Consider the following 6,873-nt stretch of genomic DNA (forward strand, 5'->3'; position numbering starts at 1 on the left):
TATTCTGACTTTAGAAAATCATTAAAAATTTTGAAGAAAGAATTGTGAGTCATAATTTATATTTCTAGATTCCTTAAGGAGTCTATTTTCAATAGAAAGAAGCAGAAGCATCATATGAAACCCGTACAATGAGATAATTGATTTTTAGTGAATAGAGGTCAGAACCATCAGACACTGAAATAGGGGAGATTTAACAAATAAACTGTACTATTTGGCTAACAAAAAAATTCTGGAAATTTTATGTTAAGAAGATATATGAGCCTAGTTTCAGGAAAAATTTATGGATCTAAATTTTGAGTTTCGTAACTCTAGTTATAATTAAATTAGTTATTTTTACGCGAGTGGACAGTTTTATTCTGAATAGTGAAATAAATTATTTTCATTTGTTTAAGTATTAGGAAAATTTTTAATGTTCCCGGTTTGGACCCAAACCATTTCCGTTGCATGTTTTAAGGTCTCAATGGCCCTTTTTAGGGATATATTGATTGAACAAGAGAGGATTAATTTTAAAAGAAAATTTTTATACTCCAAACTAGTAAGTTAAGTCAGGTATCGCCTCGTGCTCGACTCCGGCAACAGTCTCGGGTAAGGGGTGTTATAGGCCCCACACAGATGAAATATCTGATTTGTGGCAAATACTAGACTAGGATATGTAGATCTCATAGCCATGGCGAAATCTGGGCTGAACGAGCTGCACGAGCGTGTAGGCCTACTTGGGCCGAGTAATGGGCCTTGGGCCCATTTACACTGTTATTGGGCTAAGGCTCACACTGTATTGTTACTGAATAGGGCTCAGGCCCAGATTGTTTTTGCATGTTTTATACTGACTGGCTGATAGGGGATTACACACTGAGTTTTCGTAAACTCACCATTTCCTTTTAACTGTACAGATAATCCTCAGCCATAGGCGATTTGGTGCTGCGAGGGACTCGGAGGTGGCCACACAACTGTATTTGTTTTACACTTGCTTTTATTTTAAGTTTAAAGTTTGTGTTGGGTTTTTTTATGTAATAAGACCATTTATGTTTGTTTAAATTTTTAATTGGGCTTTTGCTTACTTATTTTAAACTGCTAGTTTAGGAGGAGACAAATTCTCAAAATGATTACTGTTTTCAAAGACACGAAATTTAAACATTAGAGTTTTCAAAAGCTTCCATAATTTTAGATCAACCTCTTTTTAACAATAACAGATAATAAGGCAAACTTTTTGACTAGATGATTTGTTAAATTATAATAAAGGGGTTTTTAAACCTAGAATCGATTTTTTATCAACAAGTCATATTTTTGAAAGACACTTTGCTGTGGCACGCCAGATTTGAGCATAACGTCTAGGCCAGGTTTAGGGTGTTACAATCTTTGATGAACTTGTAGAAGACATTATGGAGTTATTTATGGACAACTTCTAAGTATTCAGTAATTCTTTCCACCTTTGTCTTAAAAATCTAAAATGAGTTTTAATGAGATGTGAGGAAACGAACCTTGTGCTGAATATTTAGGGAAATGTCACTTCATGGTTCGAGAAGGGATTGTGTTGGGCCATAAAATTTCTAGTAATGGGATTCAGGTTGATAGAGTGAAAATTGAAACCATTGAAAAACTACCTCCTCCTAAATCAGTTACGACTATTCGAAGCTTTTTAGGACATGCTGGATACTATAGAAGATTTATGAAAGATTTTTCAAAAATAGCTAAGGCCTTGGCTAATTTGCTAGAAAAAGATGTGCCATTCAAATTTAGTCAGGAATGCTTAGAAGCATTTAATACTCTTAACAAAAAATTAATTAATGCCCCGATTGTGGTTGCACTTGATTAGGATTTACCCTTTAAACTAATGTGTGATGCGAGTGATTTTGCAGTAGGTGCAATTCTTGGACAGCGAAGAGACAAGAATTTTCAGCCAATCTATTATGCTTGCAAGACTTTGACAGATGCACAAGAAATTTACACTACTACAGAAAAATAATTGCTAGCTGTGGTTTTTGCATTTGATAAATTTAGACCATATTTAATATTGTCTAAAGTTGTTGTTTACACTAACCATTCTACTCATTGCTATCTTCTAACTAAATCGAATGCAAAAACTCGACTTATAAGGTGGATTTTTTTTATTTTAGGAGTTCGATTTGGAAATCTAAGATAAGAAGGGAGATGAAAATCTTACAGTAGATCAAGTTTCACGACTAGAGAATCCCCATATCAAGGAGCTTAATGAGAACGAGATAAATGACTCATTTTCTTAGGAACAACTCATAGTTATAACCGATTCTGAAGTCCATTGGTTTGCAGATATCACAAATTACTTGGCCGTTAACATCCTACCAAAAGGGTTGACACATCATCAAAAGAAGCAATTCTTTGCCGATGTGAAAAATTATTTTTGGGAGGACCCTTTTATTTTTCGTGTGTGTGCAGAGCAAATAATTTGAAGGTGTGTTACAAAATCAAAAGCAAATAAAATATTGGAACATTGCCACTCAGGACCAACAAGAGGACATTACAATGGAATTAGGATAGCACATAAAACGCTTGAATCAGGTTTTTATTGGCTTACACTATTCAAGGATGTTAATAGGTATGTTACTTCTTATGATAGATGCCAAAGAATAGGTAATATTTCTAAATGTGATTAAATGCCTCAAACTTATATGCTTTCATGTGAATTTTTTGACATTTGGGGCATTGAATTCATGGGCCCATTTCCTAGCTCTTTTGGTAATAACTACATTCTAGTAGTAGTTGATTATATGTCAAAATGGGTAGAAGCTCAAGCTTTACCTACTAATGATGCTAGAGTGGTAGTTCGATTTGTTAAGAAGCTCTTTTCTTGATTTTGAACACCTAGAGCGATTATTAGTGATAGAGATACACATTTTTGTAATGCTCAATTGGACAAGGTCCTTAAGAAGTATGGAGTGCAACATAGAATGACTACCCCTTATCACCTTCAAACTAGTGGGCAAGTTGAAGTTGCGGATCGAGAACTCAAACGTATCCTAGAAAAAACGGTGGAGTCAAATAGAAAGGATTGGCCAATAAAAGTAGATAACGCTTTATGGGCTTATAGGACTGCGTATAAAATACCCATAGGAACCTCTCCTTACAGACTTGTATATGGAAAGAGTTGTCATTTACTATTTGAACTCGAGCATAAAGCATTTTGGGCAATAAAATTTCTAAACTACAACCTTAAACTTGCAAGTGAGAAGAGATTGATGTAGCTAAATGAGTTAGACGAGTGGCGAGCTAATGGTTATGAGAACTCGAAACTTTATAAAGAAGTGACAAAGCGATGACACGACACTCGTTTGAAGCAGCCCAAATAATTCACAATTGGGGATCGTGTCCTTTTATACATTTCAAAGCTCAAATTATTTCCCGAAAAGCTAAAATCAAGATGGTCAGGTCCATTCATGGTACAAACTATTTTCCCGTATGGTACGATAGAGGTAACCATCCGACATATGGCACATTCAAGGTAAACGGACATCGACCCAAATTTTATAGTGGTGAAAATCTTAGAAATGATAGAGAGGAGCTTCTACTCCAATAACCACTATTACCATACATCAGGTAAGTCGAGCTTAGACTTTAAATAAGCTCATCTCAGGAGGCGACCCGAATTTCTAACTCTTCCTAATTCTTTTAATTCCAATGCATGCTAATTTAAAATCAAAAATTAAAATAATAATAAAAACTGTGTGTTTTCTACCTACACAGCCTGGGCACATGGGCGTGCCCTAGGCCATGTGTAAAATAGAGTACTCGATAGTGCGTCACACGGCCAGAAAACACGGGCATATTCTTGGCCGTGTGTGTAAAAAACATTCGACAATGAGTTACAAGGTTTGGCAACATGGCCATGTGACCCACACGGCCTGAACAAACGGGCGTGTCCTTGGCTGTGTGGATCCTGGGACTTAATTTTTCAAAAATTCGAAGGTTACACGGCTTGACATAGTCCACACAGCCATGAGACACGGCCGTGTGAAACTTGGAGCTATTTTTTTTAATTTTAAATCAAGTTAGAGAGTTACACAGGCAAGGCACACAACCTTGTGCGAGACATGGCTGAGCCACACGGGCATGTGAGCTTCAACACAAGCGTGGGAGAAGCGAAGGAGATCACACACGGCCTGTACACACGACCATGTATGCCACACATCCTAGACACACAGGTGTGTCTGAGGCCATGCGTGATCTCCTTTGCTTCTTTTTCTTTACAACAATGTTTGCTTAATTTTATTTAAGCTAAGATGATTGCTTTGATTAAATAATATTTATTTGATTCATGCTTATAATGTTTGTGCCTCAATTGGTCATGTTTTCAATTAAAATCAAGTCTGTATTTCATTCATACGTGATTGAAATGCACCTGAATTGTTGAGCGATCCTAACCAGACGACGGCTAATGGACGCATAATTGAAATGTGCATGATCAATTTAGATCCTAACACGATTAAATTGTAGGTTGCATAACAACTATCACCAAGCTTTGTTATCTACATAGTTTTTAGATTTGTGTGATTAAATTGTTTCAAACCTAACACGTCCATGTTACCTCACACGAATGCTAAGAAACCCTTAGTAAATAAGGATCAGTAAAATGCGTAATTACTAAGTAAAGGATTCCGAAAGGAATTAATGTGGTTTCCAAACTCATGAAAGATCGAGTTGCCATTAAATGTTTTTCTGAATGTTATTAAGCATGTTGATAATAAATTTAGTTTAATTAAAGTAATTGTCCTAGTTTATTTATGTTACAATTGTTACAAATTGTATTTAATTTTACTAAAATCTATTTCAATCATATAGTTTGCATACTTAGGATAATTGGCATTAGGGATCATTGCATTTAGTTTAATATATTTTAATCACCACTTCTCAACTATATTGTGTTTTTAATTACCAAATTGTTAATATAATTTTACAAATTAAGTGACTTAGCACAAATACAATCCCTGTGGAAATGATAACTCGATACTTACTTACTACTTGATAACGATTGTGTACACTTGCACAAACCTAAGAGTTACAAGTTTTTGGCGTCGTTGTCGGGGATTGTCAACTGTTGCCATAGTCAATTTTGTCATGAAATGATTTATTTTCAATTTGACTTATTTCTAACATTACTAACTTATTATTTTTAATTATTGTTATTTTCTTTTCAGGTGTTTATGAGCATAGATCAAATTATCGATTTCCTCCCTGTAGACCCTGAAATTGAGCGAACTTTTAGACAAAAAAGAGGTGAACGAAAAACTCAAAGATCATGTACGAAATCCTATCCTAATTGCTGATGATAGGGATCGATGCATCAGACAATATCCTGTGCCACTTTTTAGTGAGTTAAACCTAGGAATTAGAAGGCCAGATATTGAGGCAACCCTGTTTGAATTAAACCAGTGATGTTTCAAATGCTACAAATGGTGGGCCAATTTACTGGTATGCCCACGAAAGATCCACATCTCCACCTTCGATTGTTTATGGAGGTGAGTGATTTATTTAAGATAGCTGGTGTGACTGAAGACGCACTGAGGTTGAAGTCGTTTCCATACTCGTTGCGAGATCAAGCATGAGCATGGCTCAATTCATTGCCACAAAGTTCCATATCTACATGGCAAGAATTAGCAGAGAGATTTTTGGTTAAGTATTTCCCAACTAGCAAAAACGCTAAATTAAGGAACGAGATTACAACTTTCTGACAATTAGATGACGAGTCTTTGTATGAGGCTTGGGAGCAATTCAAGGAGTTACTTTGTAAGTGTCTTCATCATGGGATTCCTCATTGTACCCAATTGGAGACATTCTATAATGGTCTCAATGCACATACAAGATTGATGATGCATACTTCTGCGAATGGTGCAATTTTTTTCTAAGTCTTATAATGAGGCTTATGAGATCATTGAGAGGATCGCGAGTAATAACTATCAATGGCCAACAAATCGAACAGCTTCAGGAGGATGTGTAGCCGGAGTTCATGAAGTTGACTCCCTCACTTCGTTATCAACTTAGGTATCGTTTATTTCCTCTATGTTAAAACAGTTAACCGCTAATAGTACTAATAATTTTGTAGCTTAGCCACCAAGTCTGTTTGAAACAGTTTCCTATGTGTACTATGGGGAAGGTTATTGTTTTGAGAATTGTCCATCAAATCCCAAGTCAGTGTACTATGTGGGGAACCAATATCAAAATAGGAGTGGACAATGACCTCAGTCCAACTTTTACAATCCTTCATGGCATAAGCATACTAACTTTTCTTGGAGTAACCAAAGAAATGGACCAAACAACAACTTATTATAGCAACGAACAAACCAATCTCAAGGGTTTAATCAGCAAGCTCTAAAACCACCTCAACCTGAGGCATCAAATAGTTTGGAGAACTTGTTGAAAGCGTACATGTCAAAGAATGACGCTTTGATCCAAAGCCAAGTAGCAACACTGAAAAATTTGGAAAACCAAATGGGTCAGTTAGCTGCAGAGCTATGTAACAGACCGCAAGGAACCTTGCCGAGAGATACTGGGGATCCAAGAAATTTGGGTAAAGAACATATCAAGGCAGTGGCATTGTGAAGTGATAAAATTCTAGAACCCTGATTGATTGATGTCAAAGATAAGCCCGTTGAGAAGAATCAACCACCTTCAAAAACTGCAAAGTCTACAAGTTAAACCCCGACTTAGTGAATTCAAATATTTTAACATCTTCTTTGGATGCAGATTTACCTTCCCAGAAAAGTTATTTGGTTCAACCGAAAGTTCCATCACCCCCATATCCGCAAAGATTGCAGCAAAATAAGCAGAAACATGAGGTGCAATTCAAGAAGTTTTTGGATGTTCTGAAGAAGTTACACATCAATATTCCGTTGGAGGCTTTAG

The 6,873-nt window shown here is 36.1% G+C and overlaps 1 non-coding gene across 1 annotated transcript; it reads right to left on the bottom strand.

Moving 5' to 3' along the window:
* Positions 1–5,672: 5,672 nt before the first annotated feature.
* On the bottom strand, positions 5,673–5,779 carry LOC128042020 (small nucleolar RNA R71). Its single transcript, XR_008197228.1, has one exon. It is a non-coding gene; the product is annotated as a small nucleolar RNA R71 (small nucleolar RNA).
* Positions 5,780–6,873: the final 1,094 nt, after the last annotated feature.

The sequence above is a fragment of the Gossypium raimondii genome, chromosome 6, assembly GCF_025698545.1.
Source record: "Gossypium raimondii isolate GPD5lz chromosome 6, ASM2569854v1, whole genome shotgun sequence".
In the NCBI taxonomy this organism is placed as follows: Eukaryota; Viridiplantae; Streptophyta; class Magnoliopsida; order Malvales; family Malvaceae; genus Gossypium; species Gossypium raimondii.